Source organism: Euprymna scolopes, chromosome 36, assembly GCF_053919585.1.
Source record: "Euprymna scolopes isolate OS-2025 chromosome 36, ASM5391958v1, whole genome shotgun sequence".
In the NCBI taxonomy this organism is placed as follows: Eukaryota; Metazoa; Mollusca; class Cephalopoda; order Sepiida; family Sepiolidae; genus Euprymna; species Euprymna scolopes.
The window spans coordinates 76,560,292-76,584,855 of NC_136517.1; the positions used below are offsets into that span (position 1 = coordinate 76,560,292).

Below are 24,564 nucleotides of genomic sequence, written 5' to 3' on the forward strand. Positions count from 1 at the left end.
GGCCAATAGAAAATTTTAGTCGGATTGTAAAAAAAAAAAAAATATGAAAAAAAGTGAAAAAAAAAAAGTGGAATGACAAAAAAAAAAGAAAAAGAAAAAAGAAAAGAGGAATGGACAGACAGAAATATAATCTCTATCTCTATTATGATATAAAAAGAAACTTTGTATGTGTGTGTGTGTGAGGGAGAGACAGTAAGAGAGAGAGAGAGAGAGAGAGAGAGAGAGAGTTGGCCGATTGTTAAAAATTTCACACAAATGTACTTGATGTGTCTGTGAGCATTTTTGCATAGGTTTTGTATCGGAATGCTTCCGATAAGTATCGCAAATCGATAATCGAAGCAATCCGATTAAATACAAAATATTCGATTTGAACCCACGTTAACACTTTCATACAACCTAGCATTACGTGTGCATTTGAGAAGTTTTATCACCGCACAAGCAAAAAGGCCTATCCTATAAAATCAACTGTATATTCTTTTATTAGACGGGGACGCATTCGAAATGAACGTCTCTTCTTAGAGAACAATTGAACCATGATACTTGACTTTTGTACGTTTAACTTTAATTCAAGTGGATATGTAAAATAATTTAATAAAATCAACAACGGACTTTTTAATAAGGCAGGAACGCATTTGAAATTGATTTTTCTGTTTAGAGCACAATTGAACCATGATACTTGACTTTTGCATTTTAAATGTTAAGTGAAACCATTATTTAAAAATAATTTTACAAAATCAACAGAAGCTGATATACAGAGCAATGTAGACTACAATGTAGTTAGGTGTTATCAGCTGGAATCGAAACTGAAACTGTAGCATTCGAAGCTAGTGACGTTGCCACTGTACCGACGTGACACGCATATGAACCCATTAAAAATTAAAAATGAACTAAGATGATTGTACAAAATGTTTAACGATTTTTTTCAATTTTTACCCATTTTTGCCCCTTTAAATCTATTTTAAACGGCTAAAGGCCCATAAAAGAACGGTCCGTAAAAAAATCCGATCATTTGAGGTTCCTAGCACCGTTCTTTGACTTTTAGTTTCGAAGAAGATAGAGTTTGACAATATGGAGACAGACAGACAGACAAACAGATAACCTTTTTATATATTATATTTTTTTATATATTAGATGATCAAATAAAATAGGTATAGTGTAGATTTCGGATTATTTTCATTATTTGAACCATCAGATATTATTCTCACAAAGTTTCGGCCGATATGCCCACCGACTTTCTTTTGGTTCATATTGTCGAACTCGGGAACATGTATGTAATTTCGAACGGCGCCCTTCATTTAATTCACGGATCAGGTTTCTCTCTTTTGGGTCAGTTAAGAGGTTGTGGTATCAGTTCTAAGAGACACTCTTTTAGAGATTGACGGTCCAAACCGTGTTCAGACAATACTAAGAATACAATTACGAATTATTTTTACTCGATTATGGTCAACGGAATTGGGGTTTCGTTTGAGATTTTTTCCAACATTTTAACTTCTTTTGACTATACTACCTAACAAAACGGGAGAAGAGGGCGCTTAAGTAAAACCACAGAAAACAACATGTTGTTATGAGCATAGTTAACAAGTACATAGAAATGATTATCATTAAATCCTCGGAAACGTCGGATCACCAGTTGTTATGGCCAAAGTTTGGGAAAAAGAACTCCACGGACGCAGTTATCAAGTCAGACAGCATATTATTCGTTAATAACCCGGGTGATGAGAATACTTTCTCTCACCTTTCTTTAACTTAGTCAGTCAATTGTGGCTCCCGATATTTACCTTTCTCTCACAGCGAAAAGATGTGACACAAGGTCGGAAGGGGGGAGGATAAATAAGCTAGCGCCCCTAAAGGAGGAGCACTCTGGTCATGGAAAAATAAGTCTGAGTATCCCCGTCGACATTCCCCGGCGAGGGCGCCTCAAGCAACAATAAATAAACTTGCTCCCGTCGAAAGCCGGGATAGGGGGGGGGGGCTGGAAGTGTGACCCTTCTAGGGCTACCTCGAACATTTATCTAAAAGACCCCCCTAAATTGCCGAGTTTCTGTCGAACTTTATGTCGCCGTCGAAACCTCGATTGGAATGCCAATCTCTTGTGACTCTCTTCAAGTTGGTAACTGTATTTATTAGGAGGTACGTATATCACCCCAACAGTTAATGCACCTGCATTTAATTTTAACTTCACCATTCTCTACAGGAATGATATGCGAAAACCACTGCGTAGCTTAACTGCTAGATATATATTATCACTATTAGGCCGCCTGGTATTGCCGGTTGTAAAATACGTTTAAATATGATATTTTAATTTAAACAGATTTCGTATTTCTTAGTGTAGAGCAAATTCTCTATTGATTTTTATATTATACCTAATATAAGGCTTCCTTCAGTCTTGACAGACTATGGATACCCACTGTCAGGGTGCCTGCGCGGGAAATTTTTGTGGCAAGAGTTGAGCAATCCCCAACCACACCTCTCCTGAGTCGACATTGTTGAATACCAGTGGCAAGTGGAGGTTCAGGATGACTGGAAACAATGCCGAGATAAGCGGAAAGCACATACAGCGCCTAGAATTCCCAAATGGTCACCCATCTGGTACTAGCCAGGCTCAACGTTGCTTAACTTTAGTGATCTGACGAGAACCGGTGTGTCAACGTGATTATATATATATATATATATATTAATGATTTCAAAAGTTAAAAATAATAACTTTGGTCCTATCAGCTGGAATCGAAACAAAAACATTTAATGCTTCAGCCTTGGCGTTATCGTCTGAGCTATCACCAGATTGATTTTAAAAAAAGCTAAAAATTAAGCTATTTCAAGCTAAAATGTATATGTACAATTGTACATATGCTCAGAAATTAGTCGATTTACTTCTGCCTAGATCAACTGTTTTTTCTATTTCAATTTGACCACTTAGCCGCTATTTTTAAAGGCTAAAAACCAACTTGAAATTGTTCCGAGATCCAAATACCATATGTATAAGGCTTCAAACGTGTAGATCAAATATTCAGAGAGAAGTTTGGTAGAGAAGTTCTGTACACACATCAACAAGGTCACTTTTACGTATGTATGTATGTATGTATGTATGTATGTATGTATGTGACATGTGGGTGCTTTCTACTGCCCAAAGCTGTATATGTGCACTACACGAAGTCACACGAAAGACGTCCTTATGTACCCTTGCTTACCAGTGGCAAGTGGAGGTTCGGAACGACTGGAAACAATGCTGAGATAAGCGGAAACACATACAGCGCCAAGCCTTCCCAACTGGTCACCCTTCTGGTACTGGCCAGGCTCAACGTTGCTTAACTTCGGTGATCTGATGAGAACCGGTGTGTCAACATGATTGTGCCGTGTGTGTGTGTATATATATATATAGCTGAAGATAGCTGAAATGAATTGCTTATAATAATATAAAATGATCATTAGTTTTCTATCTAAAACCACTTCAGTTTTGAAACCCATGGTATCATGCGTATTTTACCTGATTTTATAGTACTGTTGTTGTGGATTTAATACACACACAAGAATAAATCTTTACGAGCTGATTCGTGTTCCGATGGTGAAAGCTGCCGACTGTCAATGCGAGGTTGTAGGTTCGATCCACGGCTGGGGAAAGGTATATGTCTAGCCTCACTGATGAGTTGCGATACAACGAAATAGTACTGTATGTGGATATCAATATAAATGTATGCATGTATGTATGCACACACAAACACACATATATATATATATATATATATATATATATATATATATATATATATATATATATTCCTCTCTTTCTCTTCGAGTTTAAGAATCTTTAATTTTTATCCTCATGGGAATCTTTTCATATTGTCATGCGCCGTTGACTAAAATAAATATCATCGATCCATTTCGCTATGAAATCGCAACAAATTAAAATGCTCAAACATGCGAACTAATTCGATAAATATTCAATTTCGCCCATCCATAATCGAATATAATCCCCCAAAGAATCGAGCTAAAATGCAATTTCATATTCAGAATATTATTAAAAGTTTTTATTATATCATAACGATTATATCTATATAAAATGTTGGATTATCAAATTTAGACGCCGTTTAGGCATCGCATTTAACACATCGATATTTGATTCTGCCTAACTATTTTGCCTTTATTTCTTTCCTTTTTTTTTTTCCTTTAGGAATTTGGAGAAAATAATATATAGCTGAAGATAGCTGAAATGAATTGCTTATAATAATATAAAAGAATCATTAGTTTTCTATCTTAAACCGCTTCAGTTTTGAAACCCATGGTATCATGCGTATTTAACCTGATTTTTAGAGTACTGTTGTTGTGGATTTAATACACACACAAGAATAAATCTTTACGAGCTGATTCGTGTTCCGATGGTGAAAGCTGCCGACTGTCAATGCGAGGTTGTAGGTTCGATCCACGGCTGGGGAAAGGTATATGTCTAGCCTCACTGATGAGTTGCGATACAACGAAATAGTACTGTATATGGATATCAATATAAATGTATGCATGTATGTATGCACACACACACACACACACACACATATATATATATATATATATATATATATACTTAAAAAGGTGTTTTATGGTAAATGTTGGTTGACATTTTATAAGGCGATGGTGTTTGATCAATACTGCTGGGGAACCATGACATAAAACACTGTTTTGTTTTTATCTTCTCAAAATATTTTTCATGCTAAACAACTGATGATCCTTACGATATTTAGACTAGTGTAAATTCTGCGAACCAAACTAGTTTCAAGCAAAAGAGGTTTCCAACGAAAAACTTGGGAGAAAAAGTTTTTATCAGCAATTGTGTACTTTTGCCACTGTGCTGAAATAAGAACGTTATCATTTTGAAAGCCATTCTTAACATGAGGAGGGAGGGACTTTTTGTAACTATTCTATACTTTAACCTAACAATTTAATAATAAAAAAAGATATCGTGAAGCTTGTATAAACCTGAAAAACTATTTAAAAATAGAACGGTTGCAAAGGTGCATAAGTAGCGTTTTTTTTTCATTTAGTTTTAAGGTGAAAAACTTCCGAGACTTACTTTTACACACACACACACACACACACACACACACACACACACACACACACACACACACACATATATATATGTATGTATGTATGTATGTATGTATTTAGGTCATGTCATATGCTACTGGTACCATGTGTCAGGTCATGTCATATGCTACTTGTACCATGTAATCCAGTACTACCTGCCTCATGGTCGGGTCACGGCGACTAAACTGGTTCCCCCACCAGACTTGTTTGGTGAGGAGGGCGGCTAGTCTCCCTGAAGGATTAAAAACAAGACCTTCCAAAGGGCGAATGAACTCTTTTTCTTGGTCAACGGCCAACTAGCACCGTGTATATTTGTGTGTGTGTGTGTGTATATGTGTTTGTGTGGAGAGGGCTCCTGTAAGCCGTGGTGAAGGCAACCTTTCTAGGAGAAGCAAATCTCTGATTAAAAAAACCATAAAGCGGAAGACCATTACATTAAGCTGGTCTGCAGTTTAATTTGTTGCTGGCTATCTTGCTCTTGCTTGTTGCTGGATCTCAACATTTTGAACCGAGCGAGAGACTTAGCTGTCGTACAAAGCTAAGACTCTGTAACATCATCTTTGTATAGATACTCCCTCAGGCATTTGGGTTCATGGATTTTAAATGTCTGAGGGAGTGGCACTCGTCTGAAAAGACGTTGCAATCATCATGTATTGAGGATAAAGATTAATAATTGTAAATTATGAATCAGTTTCGAAAAGGAATAACAAAACAAAATTAAATCGAGTGTACGATCGTTTCGGAAACGATATTCCCTTTATTAATATTAACAAATAATATTGACAATAATTGACAATGATTTTTTTTTTATATTGTCTCCTCATCAGCACAAATGGGATGGGGATAGGGTAAGACACCAAAATAATTAGCACTTTTGTAATAAGTAAGGTGAATGGATCTTTATAGTGAACGGGATGTCAGTGAACAGAAAACAAAGGCAACTTTACAATTATTAACCTTTATCATCAATATTAATATAACTCTAGCATAAATATACCTATTGAGCTTATTATATATCTACAGTAATATGAGCAATGTTCCTTTAAAGTATTAATACATAAAACTTTGGTCTTCTAGACTTCCGGTATAATTCCCCCCTCTCTCTCCCTATATCTATATCTCTATCTATCTATCTATCTATCTATCTATCTATCTATCTATATATATATATATATATATATATATATATATATATATATATATATATATATATATATATATACTTTTTGGATTTACCCGGTTCTTCTTGGATTTTACCTCCTTATTCAATGGATATTTACCATATCATTTTATGCTTATACTTTTTTCTTTGTTTCTGCTTTCATAATCATTATGAAACTATAAAATTAAAATTTTACAAACTTTTTTTTCATGCAAATATGATTCAATTCCTATTTGTAGTTTAAACTCCAAGGAATAAGGCGTTGCAAGTTTATCTGTAATCCTTGTCGGATAACAAAGAAAATTCTGTATTCTTTCTTTATAGGGTTTTAATGTGTTTTTGAGAATTTGAATTAATGTTCAATAAGATAGTTTGAAAGAAATGCGATTAATATGAATCGTATGCTTAATGTAGTAAATGTTTGTATCGTAATGATATTTTGATGAGATCTGTAGTTCATTACAAATATGCATATCTGTAGATCTTTGAAGAAGCGTTTCTTTAAGAAACAACTGTTATCTTTTAATAATCTTCTGGTGGTGACGTGAGTGGAGTGAGAAGACTTCATGCAGAGAGAGTGAAATGTTTGCATAGTTACACGGAACACGTTTTAGAAAATGCCGTAAGCGTTGATAAAGGAAGATTTCTCTTGGAAATGTTCGATTAAGTTCTTATTGTACCTATTTACAATGCCTCCCCACGGGACAGAGTTAGACACCAGGGTCGTTTTTTAACGTGGAGAAAAGGTACAAAAATAAAAAATTGTCTCAGTCGTGAAGGACTGCTCCTTCATCGAAAGAAAACAAGAAACGGAAGTGCAGCATCTGAAGAACAGATGGTGTTTATTTGCTCCCCCACCGAGCAAATTAGGCACAAGGCCGATTTTTAATGTGAGGAGTGAAGGGAGGGGGAAGGGAAAAAGGGGACCAGTTCCCGAGAGGTGGGAAATGGGAGCTGGTTAATGGTCAGGCATGTGGGGTTGCCCCCACATCTGGTCTTTGCTAGTTATAGCTAGTCATAGCTTGCAGTATCTGCCGGAACAGATACTACACTTTGATCTTGACCAAAAGGCCATTAGGGGAAAATCGAGATCATTTATATATAAGATATATAGACTCCACAGGTGCTAAAATATCTCTCAAGGGTCAATGAGCAAAAGAAGATTAGAAACGCCTGCCTTAAATAATGTTTCCTTACAGAGAACTACACGATGTACATATTTGTAATAAAAATGACCAAACAACCAACCATGCTATATACCTAAATGTGCCGTCGCTATTTATCTACAAAACAAAACAAAAAAAAAACTCCTTTTTACTTTCAATTATTAAATGTATGTCTGACGCCGCCGTTTCTTTTCTAGTTCTCATTGCCACATTGATCCTGCGTTTCATCGATTTATCTAGACGAATAAAACTTCTTTTCATGAAGAACGAAATGCAGAGACGTCTCTGAAAGTTTCTAAGGGTGTACTTCTATAGAGAATTGACTCGCACAGAAGAGAGTGACTAACGTTTTTTTTTAGCTAATTATTTATTCAAATGAGTGACATACAGACAGGGGGTTATTTCGCTCTTGGCGATATTCAAAGTTTCCTTACAGCAATATTGGCTGATATTCGTGACGCCATGTGATGACATCTCTTTATTTTTACTCTACTTGTGACCTATTTAAACTAATTGACCTCATCTAGTTCCACCCTTGCGAAGATTAACGCTAGCTGATGTAATCGCTATCCGACACAGGGTCATTCATTATGTAACACATTCTTTTGAAGAATATTTTTCCAGTTGGTAACAAAAACTTTACATTTTTATATAGATTGATTAATACTTTTTTCTTGTCAGGTCTTATTATTGATGTTAATGCTGGATTATTTTTATTATTAAACATGTTTCTACGAAATAGTTTATTTAATATGGCTAAAGTCTACTTCCGGCATTTACTTATTATGTACGACAAATTTAGGCATGGCAAATGTGCAGCAAAGTACGACAAATACTCCTTGCTGCTTCCCTATTCGTGTGATATTTAGACACGTCATTCGCGCAAACTGGGATTATTATATCAGGAACAAGAAGCAACTAATTTTGATTTAGGCATTACAAATAAACCATTTCTTTTTATCAGAGTGACGGGTCAAGATTTGGGATAATTAGTTAATTTTTTGATATATTTACTTTCCATTGCCATTTTTTTGTAAACATTTACTGTTAAAAAACAAAAACAAAAAAAAAACATTTACGATTTTACAAAGTAGACAAATGTTTTTAATAACTTTAGGGGAAAATATTCTTTTTTGTATGTTTTAATATGCTTATTTAGTCTTAAAGAACAAACTTGTTTATGTTTTACAAAGACTTTTGGCTAAAAGCAGTCGGAGCAATATGTCAGGCATTAATTTGTCGTGCCTAAATGTGTCGTGCCTAAATGTTTCGTCTAAATATCACACGAATAGAGAATCAAAGAGTGCAGTTTTCCTGCTCTGTCGTAACTTTGCAGTGCTTTAATTTTTCGTACATAAATAGTAAAATCCATCCAGTTCTCTGAATAAGAAGGCTCATCTCGTGGGCAACGGGTAAAAAGGGAGTTGAGCACATCTACATACTACAGCAACTATCGATATTCCCCAGATGTGACAACAATACTCCATCTTTTTAAACTCTTATACAAAAACCGAGGAACATAGAAAGTGGAACTTAGGTTTACTCTCGGCAAACTTGTAACTTTCGCTTCTTTTATTCTGTCCTTTAGTCCTACATTCCATGAGCGATGTTTCTGACAAAGGAGGAAGGATTGCTATTTTCTGGGTCGGAATCGATCAATATAACTCTTTACCTATCTTTTGACATACCAATAGTATTGTTGTTTTAGCTTCAAGTGATTCATGCCTTGTCTGGAGCGATTTCCATACAAATAAAGGCAGAAAATTGCGTGACGATGAGCGAGGTACTTTCTAGAGCAGTGGAATGATCCAACTATTTTTTCCAGCGACTTTAGAAATATTACTCTTACTTAAACAACTGCGATAAAAGAAATAGAACCGGATACTTTTTTTTTTACTAGGGTATCACAACTTATCAAGACCCGAAGGCCATTCAAGGATAAGGATTAACGAGTGATGGTGGTCATTGACTCATCATAGTAGTGATTATTAGTGATGGATATTGGGTAGGATTTGATTACAAAACTTGTTTACATTGGACTTGAGGACGACCATGTTATAGTCAGCAGGAAAGCACGCTATGGTTTCAAAGATGGGCAGTTCTAAAAAAAGGAAGTTGCTTTATGAAATTTGCATTTAACTTTAGGCATAGATAAAGAGTGGGTGAAGTTGTTCATAGTGGTCGTGGCTGCACAAGTGTTTCGTGTGAAAGTTTAACGGGAGTGAACAAGAGATTAAAGCTCAGCCGAGCACTTGCCATGAAAATAATGATTAGAGTAGACATAAACTCGCAACATCTTTTCTCTGGGGAAGAGATTACAGGGATGAGAATAAGGCACCAACTACAAGGTTTCGAAGTCCGTTTTGAGCTCTGCCATGGAAGAATAGAGTCCTCCGAGCAGCTCCTGCTTAGATGTGGCAACAGCACTTCATTTTAGGACGTATTTTGTGAGATTTCTTCAGAACGAACTTTATTGGTCCATAGAAGTCGGCATAATGTTGCTCATCGATTTTCTTTTAAAAGCTCTTCGAATGATTCTGATATTGCAGAAACTATTATCGATTTTCTGGCACAGTTCACACTTCAGCACTGTTTCATGAGTGATTGGTGGGAACCATTCGTCATATTGATTTTCGTGAGTTTTTTTAAAAATTCTTTTGTTATTGTTGTATTTAGCCTCTTGGTACATTTCGAAAGATCTTACCACTTATCAGGAATCTGCCCCACCCCCAGCAGAATAAGGAAAACGCATGAAAATAGATATTCTATTAATTTTATTCAACAATTTATTTTTGTTTTCTTATTGAAAAGAAAATTGAAATAAGAGAAATAAACAGCGAAAAATGTTTGCTACTTATGCAGAATAAGGGCCATGCTATCGTCAGAACTGTCGATACAGTTGACGTAAAACACCGAAACATGCCGAAACGCTGAGACAATAAAATTGTAGCAGCCAACGTCATTTAAGAAAACGTTTATTTGCTAGGATTTTTTTAAATTATATATAAAATCAGCTAAATATTTATATTAGTTTGAACAAAAAAAAAAAAATAAATAAATAAATAAATAAAAAAAACGCGATCATATAAAAAGAAAAAATACTTGCTATTAGTTGTTCGTTGATCCCAAAATAAATATTTATTCATGAAACTTACAATGAGTGTGTGAAACCACATAGTACCATACCGACAAGCTGCCGACCTCAGATATTGTGTGTCGTAGATTTCTTCTTCGACTACTTATCTTCTTATGGTCGTATCATCATGACGGCTGTCGAGGAGAGCGCACGGGTCCACAAGTATGAAAATAGAATAAAACACAGGAACAAAAGGATAATACAAACTCCAATGATTTATATTTACCGTTAGACTCTGCGTGCGGTCACATCAACGTCCTGTCGAGGCAGGGTTTGTCTTTTGTCGCCAGTTCATCCCAATCTCCAAAAGTTTTTCAATCTGACCCAACACCTTACCTGAGAATTCTTCCTCAAACCTCTCAGCTTAACATTCACAGACAATATTAACTGGAACAAAAGCAGTGAGGACATTGTGAAGGCTACTGCAAAGAAGATGGGTACTCTTTATCGTACTAGAAGACTACTCACACCCGAGAGTATCCTGTACCTCTACAAAGCTACCATTCATCCATGCATCTGAGTTGGTGCATCTACCGCCGATCTCTACCTCTTGGATAGGCTTCAAAAAAGAGTCTCAATATAATAGGTCCCGCGTTGTCAACAAAGCTCCAACCTCTGTTCCATCGCTGCATTTTCGCCTCTATGTACCTGTTTCACAAGTAGAATGTGCTTTGATGAACTCATTGCACTTGTGCCACCCTCGATGTACATACTCCCAGCAAATCCGCGTAGCAACAAAATCTCACCCCTTCACTGTTGAGGTCCCTAAATGCCAGAAAGCTTTCTACTCTAATAGTTTTTTTTTTTTTTTCGATTAACTAGACTTTGGAATTCCCTTTCTACTACCTGCTTTCCTGACTGTACTGATATGCAGAAGTTTAAATGTAATGTAAACCAACATCTTGTTCACTTTCCCTTAGCATGGTCCCAAATAGTAGTCCCTTATATCCAACATGAGTAAAAACAAAAGCCATGATCTGTCTTTAACTATTTGTAGCCCTGAACTGATCAAACGTCTGACTCTACTCTGACTGTCGTAAAAATCCGACTCACACTGTTGTCAGTCAATCGTTACCAAAAACCGTCATTACTTTGGGCATCGGCCATTGTCGTAAAAAACACTCTCAACCTTCGTCCCAGAACAGCTGTCGGGTATCTTCACAAGCTGGGCAGAGTTGCGAGGCTTCTTCGTCCTGCCAATATCAAGTGCAGAAAGGTCTGGGCAAATGAGATGGTGGAGAGACCTATGATATTTTGAACCAATATCATTTTCTCTGATGAGTCACGATTTTCATTATTTTCCGACAAGTGGAAAGGTGGAGGTATGAAGGCATCCTCAGTAAGAGTTAAACTTAAAAAACTGCAGCCTACACTTAAACATGGAGGTTTCTCGGTTATTTTATAGGGCGCAAATTGGAGTGATGTTAGCTCAGACCTGGTGGAGTGCGAAGGAAACGTCAATTCTGCTAAATATGTTTCAATATTACATGAAGGACTTCTACCAATATTCTCAAGTAAAAAATGAACCAAGTTAAGTCCCTATTTATTTATCTACTAGGGAGACACAACATTGGTTGAACCAAAATTGAATTATTAAATTTCCATGGCAAAGTCATATATGAACCCAATTAAAAACCTTTGGGGTATATTAGATTGAAACCTTCGCAAAAAGAGAAGGAAGCCATTTTTCTAAGTCTGAACTTTTAGCATTATTGCAGGAAATGGCAGACATGGCAGGAAATTCCTCAAGAACAATTCTGTCTAGAAGGTTTCTAGCATTAAAAAAGGCAAAGGAAATATGAACCACGTATTAGTTATTAAATTGTGACCATTTATTATTGATTTTGTTTTGTAAATTAAATGATTATTGAAATAAACTGTTTATATATATATATATATATATATATATATATATATATATATATATATATATATATATATATATATCAGAGGTGTCCAAGTTGCATTCAGCTCTACGCTTCGTTTGCTCAGTAGGTTGTTATGTCCAAGCATGTGAGCTGTTTCCTTAAGTTTTCTCACTTTCCAGTGGGTCTCTATGTTTATTATTTTTACTTCATCCCATAGGGGGCGATGGTCTCCCCTCTCCATCCAGACATGGTTGGCTATACCCCATTTTTCCGTCTCCGCTTTTCGGTGTTCTTCCACCCTTACTTTAAGAACACCGAAAAGCGGTAACTAAAGGGGAGACGGAAAAATCGGGTATAGCCAACCATGTCTGGAAAGTTAACTAATGTTATGCAAAAAATACTTTTTACATAGCAGTCAACACTTACCAAGGTTCAAAGGCCACTCGAGGATTAGGATTAATGAGTGCCAAGTGACCAGCGAGACAACACTGTGATTATCAGTTACAATTGAAATTGGATAGAATTTGACTATCAAGAAGAAGACTCAATAAGACTCAACAAGAACAAGAACTTGTTTACATCGGACTTGAAAACAGTCGTGTTGCTGTCAACTGGAAATTAGGTGGGCAATTTATTAAAACGAACAAAGTTTCTTTCCCAGAACACCCAATCAGTAAAACAAAATATCAAAAGGTTGCTTCTCAACAGGCTACAACATCGTCATGTTCAAATCTAATATAAATAAATACTTATTGAGTCGTCCTCTTGAATAATGCATTTCTTTTAAGTAATCTTCCGTTCATCCCAAGTATTTGATTTTAAACCTATCGAGGTGGTATTTCATCGCTCAGCTGAAAATTCTTTTAAGTCTTATCATGGAGTGGCCAACGTGCCTTGATAAGTGTTATAGGACCGTTACCTACTCATTGATGGGCTTTTCCAAATACTATATGAATCGAGAGCAAAGTACTTGGGGATATGAGATTCAGACTATATCTGACTGACAATTAAGCCTTTTCTCTCTATTTTGTTCCCTTTTCAATATATTTTAAAAATTTTAAAACCTATACCATGTCCTGAGTAGTTTTTCGTGGTCCCAGCCTTGGTCCACATCAATAAGTTGTAACTGATTAGCAAAAAATAAAAAATATATATGGTTAAAATAAAAAGTATATATGGTTAAAATATAAAATATATATGGTTACAATAAAAAAATATATGGTTAAAATAAAAATAAAACATATATATATAGTTAAAATAAAATATATATATGGTTAAAATAAAAAATATACATGGTAAAAATAAAAAATATATATGGTTAAAATAAAAAATATATATGGTTAAAATAAAACATAACAAATATATATACTTAAAATAAAAATAAAATATATATATATGCTTAAAATAACATATAAAAAATATATATGGTTAAAATAAAAAAATATATATACTTAAAATAAAAATAAAAAATAAAATATATATATGCTTAAAATAACATATAAAAAATATATATGGTAAAAATAAAAAATAACAAATATATATACTTAAAATAAAAATAAAATATATATATGCTTAAAATAACATATAAAAATATATATGGTTAAAATAAAAAATAAAAAATATATATACTTAAAATAAAACATAAAAAATATATATGGTTAAAATAAAAAATATATATAGTTAAAATAAGACATATATATGGTTAACATAAAAAATATATGGTAAAAATAAGAAATATATATGGTTAAAATAAAAAATATATATGGTTAAAATAAAAAAATATATATGGTTAAAATAAGACATATATATGGTTAACATAAAAAAATACATGGTAAACATAAAAATATATATGGTAAAAATAAAAAATAAGAAATATATATGGTTAAAATAAAAAAATATATGGTTAAAATAAAAAATATATATGGTTAAAATAAAAATAAAAAATATATGTTGTTAAAATAAAATATACATATTGTTAAAATAAAAACTAAAAAATATATATGATTAAAATAAAATTTATATATGGTTAAAATAAAAAATGAAAAATATATATGGTTAAAATAAAAATAAAAAATATATCTTGTTAAAATAAAAAATATATATGGTTAAAACAAAAAAATATATATGGTTAAAATAAAAAAATATATATGGTAAAAATAAAAAATATATGGTTAAAATAAAAAATAAAAAAATATATATGGTGAAAATAAAAAATATATATGGTTAAAATAAAAAATAAAAAAATATATATGGTTTAAATAAAATATATATATGGTTAAAATAAAAAATAAAATATATATATGGTTAAAATAAAAAAATATATATGGTTAAAATAAAATATATATATGGTTAAAATAAAAAATAAAAAATATATAAGGTTAAAATAAAAAATAAAAAATATATAAGGTTAAAATAAAATATATATATGGTTAAAATAAAAAATATATATGGTAAAAATAAAAATATATATGGTTAAAATAAAAAATAAAAAATATATATGGTTAAAATAAAAAATATATAAGGTTAAAATAAAATATATATATGGTTAAAATAAAAAATATATATGGTAAAAATAAAAATAAAAATATATATGGTAAAAATAAAAAATAAAAAATATATATGGTTAAAATAAAAAATATATATAGTTAAAATAAAAAATAAAAAATATATAAGGTTAAAATAAAAAATAAAAAGTATATATTGTTGAAATGAAAATTAAAAAATATATATGGTTAAAATAAAAAATATATATGTTTAAAATAAGAAATATATACGGTTAAAATAAAAAATAAAAAATATATATACTTAAAATAAAAAATAAAAAATATATATGCTTAAAATAAAAAATAAAAAATATATATGCTTAAAATAAAAACATATATATATACTTAAAATAAAAAATAAAAAATAAAAATATATATACTTAAAATAAAAATAAAAAATATATATGCTTAAAATAAAAATGAGAATATATATACTTAAAATAAAGAATAAAAAATATATAAACTTAAAATAAAAATAAAAAATAAAAAATATATATGCTTAAAATAAAAAATAAAAAATATATATGCTTAAAATAAAAAATAAAAAATATATATGCTTAAAATAAAAAAAAATATATATGGTTAAAATAATCAGACGAGTGTGAAATTGTTTGTGATAATTATTGCTATTGATTAAAAATAGAATTGAATTTTTTGTTCTTTCTAATATTTGAATTGTAAAATAATCGCCTTCAGGAAATTGGACAATTTTTTTTCTTCTTTTTGTTTTTCTTAGCCCTACATGCAACGGCGGCGGTAATCCTTGTCATGGCTTGAAGAAAAGCAAAAAAAAAAAACAAAACAAAACAAAAAGGCAACTGTTCAATTTCCTGAAAATTAATATTTTACTGTTCGAAAATTCGAAAGAAAAAATATTCATTTTTATTTTTAACTAGCGAGGTTGCCCGGCGTTGCCTGGGTGTTTGGAGATGTGTGTGTTGGGGGTAGATCAAAACAAAATGGGCGAAGTAATAACCCTGTTTAAAATTTAAAAAAAAAACGTTGCCCGGGTGTTTGGAGGTGTAAAAGAAAAAACGTTTTGGTAGGAAGGTAGGTTCGAACCTGAAGCCTTGACGTTAAGGCCTAAAAAAACAGTCAGACACGTTACCCCGACGCTAAAGAGACAATGAATTGAGGACTGATGAAATTAAATGTTTTAATAAAATGGTGGTTAAACTAACGTCAATGTTTTCTAGGTCAAACGTCACGACATAGTAGTAATAGTAGTAGTGGTAGAAACAGAAAATGAAAGAACGATTTTTTTGCTACCCCTCCCTGTAGAAAAGCGACCTGTTGAGGGTGAAGGAATTCATGTTTTTAGCCAATTTTTCGATATTTGTCGTCCGAAGGTTCGAACTTAAAAAATAATATCGATCTGGCAAGAATCCCTCGCTTGTATGGATAGTTTTTGCGAGACATATAAACACACACGCACAAACGCACTAACAAACATTTTGCCTTTTATATATATACTAGAGGGGGGGTACCCGGCGTTGCCCGGGTGTTTAGAGGTGTGTGTACTTGGTTTTGTTAATGTTAATCAAAACATAAGAATAAGCGAAGTAAATATTTTTAAATATTAAATAGCAAATTATTAAATATTTTATATAAAATAAATGTTAAAACTTTAAAAAATCGAAAAAAAAAACACAAAAAACTAACGTAAGGCAAACGAACGATGTTAAATATAAAAACAGAAAAACGAACGTTAAAACTTCTTTAAAAAAGCTGAAAAAAAAGACATAGAACGTGAAAAATGGGAAGAAGTAAGAGGAAAAGTGCACCAATTCTTCCGACTTGAAATATAAGATTGTTAGGATTTGGAAACAGAAAGGTCATCCACGTTGTAGTGGGGGGGCATTGTGATTGGTGACGAAAGACTTTGACAAATGGATACAACTGTTGGATTTGGAAATAACAGCAGAAATGTTACATAAACCTTGTTTACGTGGAACTGCCAGAATCATTCGGAAAGTGTTGGACATAAAATAGAGAAAATAGGGTGGCTGCAATACCTAAGACCATTGGGTGAAGTCCGCTATTGCAGCTCAACCATCGAGATTAAACATCAATCTTGTGAACAGAAATGACAACAACAACAACAACAACAACAACAACAATAATAATAATAATAATAATAATAGTAAAAACTGCATACGCCTCACGAATTCTAACGAGGATAAAACATGAAATATTCTGTGTAGCTTAATTGCCATGTATATCTTCATATATATATATATATTGTTACGTTCATGTCTGGTTGAGTGTGACAGAGACGGTTACATAACAAACTAAACAAGAAAAAAATCAGTCCTTATGTCAAGTACATAAATATACTGAACACAAATTAAAGAGGAAACTCTTCTGTCAAGCAAAAGTAGACTGATTAACACATAATAAAAACAACAAAAAAAAACAGAAGACTAACACAATATTAAATATTTAAAACTATGCCCAAATTATTTTACAATAGATATGAGGATAAGATTTATAATTCAAAGATATTTTTGCCAAGGGGTTTAGTAGGGATACTATATGGGGAGCTGAGTAGCAAGATGTCTGTCAACATTACAATTGAACTTCTGCATATAAGTACTGTCAGGGAAACAAGAACCCGGAAGGCCATTCCAAAGTCTAGCAGTCCTAAGGAAGAAACTGTTAGAGTAGAAGTTTTTCTTACATCTATGGATTTCTTCTGTGTAGGGTGAGATTTTGCTGCTTGTCAGGTTTATCGCGGCATTTACATCGAGGAGGTACAAGTGCTTGTAGTTCGTCGGAACATTTACCATTAAAATACTTGTAAACAGGCAGAGGGATGCAACATTTCGTTGATGGGACAGCGATTGAAGACTAGCTTATAGTAAGGGACCTATTAAGTTGGCAACTCTATTTTTAATCCTGCCTAAGAGGGAGAGACTAGTAGCGAATGCGCAAGCCCAAATGTGGCAACAATACTCCATAAATGGGCGAATTATAAGCTTGTAGAGGTACAGGATACTCTCAGGCATAAGTAACTTTCTTGCACGGTACACCTTCTTGGCAGCAGCCTTGGCAATGCACTCAATGTATATGTTCCAACCCATGTTCTCCGTAAATCTGGGGAGTTAGAATGAACTAATTTAAGGTAATGTATCATTAGAAATGGCTTTTAGTGGTTGAGAAGGTTTATTGTAGTTTTAACAGGAAAGAAGCTTAGCCTTAGCAGCATTAATTGTGACCATCCAGTTTTGTCTCCATTCAACCACAGAAGGGAGCTCTTCCTCTAGGGTTTCTGTTATTTCTTTGGATACGTGTTCATTCGTTTTCGACTCGTGTCTGTTATAGAACGTGATGTCGTCAGCAAATATACTTAATTTAGAGACAATTTTATCAGGGAGTTTGCTAGAAGAAATGATTCTACCCTGTCTAAGTTAGTTCTAAGTCCACGGATATTTGTAAATGCGGGCCTCAAGGGAGGAAGTGAAGTGTTGTTCGAATGTGTGTCGGGTTTAATCGTTATTTTGGATTGAGCTGCCATTTTTATAGTTTAGGGTGAGGAATGCGAGGCAAAGTGGATGTGCATTGTTCCCATCATGCAACACAAGTAGACCATCAGCCGACTATTCTTTCTATCCTTTCTTATCATTGAGCAATTTCAGTTGAATTAATTCGGTCAATTTAGTTCTTATGCATAGATCATATTATAATGATTAGATCACTCTAACTGCCGTAGAAAAACATTAAAAAATAAAATGTTTAATTTCAGCATTATTTCACGCGGTTACTGGTAGGCGAATGGATACGGCCTTTGCTAATTAAGCCAGAGATGGCTCGTGTTGCCTGGTTTGATTCTGTCGACTGGTGTTACTCGTGACACCCTACACTGAAGATTCCCGAAAGGATGAAACATTAGTGCCTGTAGGTGTTTAGTTATTATAACAGATAATTATATATATATATATATATATATATATATATATATATATATTATTTTTAAAAACAGTAATCTACGGACACGCGTGTTTCGGAGCCCTACTCCTCTTCAGCGTAGCTTGACTGTTGGTAGGATTATATATATATATATATATATATATATATATATATATATATATATATATATATATATATATATTGTTGAACAGCACGAAGTGTTCTTGCTTAATCGTCCTTTTTTGTAATTTCTCTAATATTTCGGTTGAATTTGTGTAAGAAAGTTCCATAGTCGTTTTCATCCATCTTTTTTCTTTATCTTTGTTCTAAGCAATTACTTTCAAGTTATTTCTTAAGCTGTCAGCAGTTTTTGATTGCTATTTTGTTTAAAATCTTGATACTTTTATATGCTTTAGTGCAAATTACATTTGAATTTCTTGAAATAGTGAAGCCTCTCGTGTGTAAAAAATGTTTGTAACGTGTAAAAACGTGACTTAAATTGACTAAAATTGTTTAATGGTTTAAAAGTGTGATTTATAAAATGGTATTAAGTTACATAGTTTTTGAGAAATTACAAAAAACAACAAACAAAAAAAAGATTAAGCAAAAGCACTCCGTAGTGTTCAACAATGTATGTCTAAATTAAACATGCTGCCTAAATGCACTATATATATATATATATATATATATATATATATATATATATATATATATATATATGGTAAAACTGGTAATTAGTAAAAACCTGAAGAGAGTGCTCAATACTATTGCAGAGCAAATATGTGTTATATTTTTATATCCGTTTTATCTGTTTGGTTACATGTGTTTCAGATGTTGGACCATGTTTACAGCCTCGTCAGACCTTACTTCTGTATATATATATATATATATATATATCAAACGGACGATATCAAAACATCTTTAAACTCACTACTCGTTCAAGCAGCCGCCAATAGCGTAATGGTTAGAAGCCTTGACTGCCGTATAAACGGTCGGGTTTCAATCCTGGCTTGAGGTAGTTGCCTGTCTAGCCGCACTGATGAGCTGTGAAACAGCGAAACAGTACTGTATGTGGATGACTATAGTGCTCCTCACCTTGAGTTGAGCATATTGAGAAGTGAAAAACGAATTACCATTAGCATATAAGCGACGCTCTTTGTGTAAACAAATCGAGCGGAGGTATTTCGGACGATATCAAAACATCGTTAAACTCACTACGCGTTCAAGCAGCCGCCAATAGCGTAATGGTTAGAAGCCTTGACTGCCGTATAAACGGTCGGGTTTCAATCCTGGCTTGAGGTAGTTGCCTGTCTAGCCGCACTGATGAGCTGTGAAACAGCGAAACAGTACTGTATGTGGATGACTATATAAATATATATATATATATATATATATATATATATATATATATATATATATAAAGAACAAGTGGTTAATAAAACATGTTAAAAAGCACTTTGAAAAAGAGGTAAAAAAACAAGCACAAAATAAATGGATAGTCCTTAATCCGCGGAGTTTCGAAGATATATTTTCCTTCTCATCAGAGGGTAGGGATTAGCAAAATGTGGGAACGGATTTTGCTTGCAAAAGTATTTAATGAAATTACAAGTAAGTCATAGATCTTACTTGGTAAAAAATAGTGAACCAGACGGAATAGAGGAAGAAAAAGGTAATTTTACGTGAATGGATGGTCTGGTGAAAGGTAAAATGTCCAAATAATGATAAAATCCAAAATAGCTGATTAAATTTTCAAAGTAAAATCCAAAGGAATCGCGTTAATGGAAGGTGTTTCTTTCATCTAGCAATTAATGATATACATATAAAATTTTCAATGATTTTTTAATAGTGCAACAGAATATACATTGCATAAAATAAATCCAAGGTAATTTTTTTATTCAAGTTAAATTAAAATTTATAAAAGTGCACTTTGAAGATAAATAAAATTCAAATTGAATCTTGTACCTTTATTTTTAAAGCCTATAGTAAAAACATTTTTTTTAACAATTGTGACGCTTTGGATGAAATGCTTTTTTAACTTGTATACATACATATATATATATACACATATATATATATACATATATATACATATATATATACATGTACATGTATATATACATGTATATGTATATATACCTGTATATGTATATATATACATGTATATGTATATATATACATGTATAAGTATATATATACATGTATATGAATATATATATACATGTATATGTACATGTATATGTATGCATATATATACATATATATATGTGTATATATGTGTATATATATATATATATATATGTATATGTACATATATATATGTATATATATATATATATATATATATATATATATATATATATTTAAATAATAAGGGGGTGGTCACCAACAATGTGTATGTTTTAACATTATTTTATTATTCCGTGTCTTGGTTTTTCATTGAGAATTATGTTTAGATCATTGTAATAATGTTTTTAAATAATTGAAATTGTTTTTAACGCGTTTCAGACGTTCTGCGAAGCATCCTCTTCAGAAATTATTTTCAAAATGTGTTGGAGATATAAAAATAGCATTTTCGTAGTTCATTTGAAATGTTTTCAAGACGTGGAAACGTGTAAGTGTCTACTATTCATTGGAATGTTCAATTTTTATTACTGCTTTATTGGGCTGTGGTCACTCCTGTGTTGTGTTTCTCTCTCCCACTCTCTCTTTCTGCTTGTGTTTTTTCTTTTCCTTTAGGTTAGTGTGTGTGTGTGTTTTCTTTTATTGGTTTGAAGAATGTGTGTACTGTTTTATAGTATTATGAAGTTATTTGCTTCCCTAGGAAGGTAACTGTTATCCAAGGTCGTTACTAATGTGTATGTGTAAGGAGGGGGGGGACCAGCTCTTCTGAAATAAGGGTAGGGGTGCTTTCATTCTATTTTGATATTTATTTTTTGGATTCTTAGATTTTAGTATTGTGATTTTTCGTTTCAGTCATAGACTGTTCGGGTATTCTTTATATTATGTTTGTTTAGATAGAGGGGTGTATTTAAAAATATGCATAGGGTATTTTTTAATGTTTCTATTTATTTGTCTCCCCATGTGGGTATGGCCAGACATAGGATCGGTTCCTAGTGTGGGGAAGATCTCGTTCCCCAAAGGGGAGGGGCGAATTGGAGGGGTATAGGTATGGGAGGGGGATGATAGAAGGGATGATGGTTGTCTCAGTCATGAGAGATTTCTCCTCCACTGATTGAAGGGGGAGCGAGGTGTTGGAACAGATATTATACTATGGGTCTAGGTATTTCCTAGTGTTGTTGGTTTCGAGGTTAAGTAGGGTTGGTGTTGTTCAGTGTGTTGTATTAGAGATAGGGGTGTAATGTCTGTGTGTGGTTGTATGCGCGCGCGTGTGTTTTAATGTGTCGGTTCTGATTCATGTGTGGGTGTGTATATGTATAGGGATGTGCATGCGAGTGTGCCTTGCATTTCATGTTTTGGTGTGTTGATATTAGGCTCTGTTTAGTTCAGGAGTGAATCTTGTTGTGAAGTTTTTTTCCTGTGTAAGTAAATAAAAATAATTGTCTGTTTGGAAGATTGGCATTATTTTGAAGCTGTTTCCACTGCATGTGTGTACGTGTTTTGAAACATAGAGGTGTTTGTTATCTGCAGTTTTGATGTTGCTCTTATGTAAGGCCACTCTATTGCTGAAATTTTTGGGGCGCCTATGTAGGATTTGTTGCATGCTGTGCATCTTAGTGCATATACTACATTTCTGGAAGTGCAATTTAGATCCTTTTTTATTTTGAATGTTTGTGCTGGGTTTTTGAATGTGTATGTGTTACCTTCTATTATTATGTCACATACTCCACATCGCGGTTTGTTGCATTTTGTAACTCCTTTTGTAGTATGTGGAACGAGTTTTATTTTATTCTTCTATTATTATGTCACATACGAGTTTTGAGGAAGTTAGGATGTGTTTTAAGTTTTTATTATTTTTGCTGTTTTAAGTATGTTGTTTAGTTTGTCGTTCTGACTGAGGAGGATAAGGTTTTTTGTTATCTGTGTGAATAGTTCTGGGATGTTTGTGTTGTGTGTGGAAACATATGCGAAAATTTGTTCTTTGTTGTGTTCTTTTGGGATTCTTAGTTGGTCTATTGGAATTTTTTCAGCCAGTTCAATACTTTTCTGTATTAGTGGTAGTGGATATCCTCTTTTCTGCAGTGTTATTTGTACTTCATTCAGTCTAGTCAAACGGAGGTGTCTGTCTGTTAATATGGTGCAGACTCTACGTGCTAGGGAGTAGGGAATGTAATTTAGACAGTTTTTAGGATGGTGGCTTTTGAAGTGGAGGCATTGTTGAGTGTCTGTGGGTTTGTGGTAGATGTCTGTGATTATGTTGTTGTTTTTGATTGTTACTAAGATGTATAGGAAAGGTAGTTCTATGGGACTTTGTTCTAGTATGAAGTTTATTTTTGGGTGTAGATTTTGTAGCAAAGTGGAGTTCTCTGATATCCCCCCATGTGGTTCTCCAGAGGATAAAGCAGTCGGCTAGGTATCTTTTCTAAGATTTTATGAAGAGTGTTTTTATATTGTGTCCGTACTTTTGCTCTATCCTTTCATAAAGGGTCTCTTCTAGGAAGGCGAGTGTAAGGGTGGCATATGTCGGTGCCATTTTAGTACCCATTACTGTGCCTAGTATTTGGATGTAGTTGTCATTATTGAATTGGAAGGAGTTGTTATTGAGGATTATGTCAATGCTATCAATCACGAATTGCTTATTGAATCTGGGGTGTAAAGTCTGTGTATGTTTGTCAATCCAATATGAGATAGTTTCTTTTCCTAAGTTATGTGGGATATTGCTATATAGGCTGCTAACATCGAATGTGGCTAGTATTGTCCGATCGTCTACTGTTTGTGGTAGGGAGCTAAGGAAGTGTGTGTCATCTCTTACAAAACTTCTGACTAGATTGGTGAAGGGCTGTAATAGTATATTTATTAGGTTGCTAAGTCTGCTTGTTGGGCATGATGGTCCTGCTACTATGGGTCTGAAGGTGAGGTCGTTGGGGTTTGGGGTGCTTATGTACTCCGACTTTTGTATGCTGATGGCATATATATATATATATATATATATATATATATATATATATATATATATATATATATATCATAAGCCTGACGAATCTTATGGTGGATGAAACGAAGAATATTCAGTGTAGCTTAATCGCCATATATATTTTATAAATTACTAACTAGCTCTACCTACGTATTGAGCACTTTTGAAGTAAATACTTAAAGTTTACGCATAAATCTATACTTTCGTATACTAAATTTATGTGAGTAAATGAAGTATATATATATATATATATATATATATATATATACATGAAATGATTACTTCGTCGTCAAGGATCATGTCTTTTATGCGTGATTCTAAAAACTATGATCGTAAAAATCGGGTTAAATTGGGAACGAGCGTTATAGAAAGGAATCCGTTCGAAACAAATGAAATATGAAAATGATGTATGCAACGCGCAACAATGTTTCTCAGAAGTTATGGTGGCTCAATACGGCGAAAATAACAAAGAAATGACAAAACCTTGCGTGATATTTCTATCAGCTTGAAAGAAAAACGACGACACGAGCGTATCAGGAAGATGCCTTTTATTTGTCTCCTTATAATCACGGTAAGAAGGAACGAAAGAAAATAGAAGAAACAAAAAAAAAA

The 24,564-nt window shown here is 32.9% G+C and overlaps 1 protein-coding gene and 1 pseudogene across 4 annotated transcripts in view; one reads left to right on the forward strand and one right to left on the reverse strand.

Moving 5' to 3' along the window:
- The window catches only part of LOC145260617 (sodium/potassium/calcium exchanger 4-like), a 605,323-nt gene that overhangs the window by 226,964 nt on the left and 353,795 nt on the right, over positions 1 to 24,564 (forward strand). The window lies entirely within an intron of this gene.
- On the reverse strand, positions 3,243 to 3,359 carry LOC145260926 (5S ribosomal RNA; annotated as a pseudogene).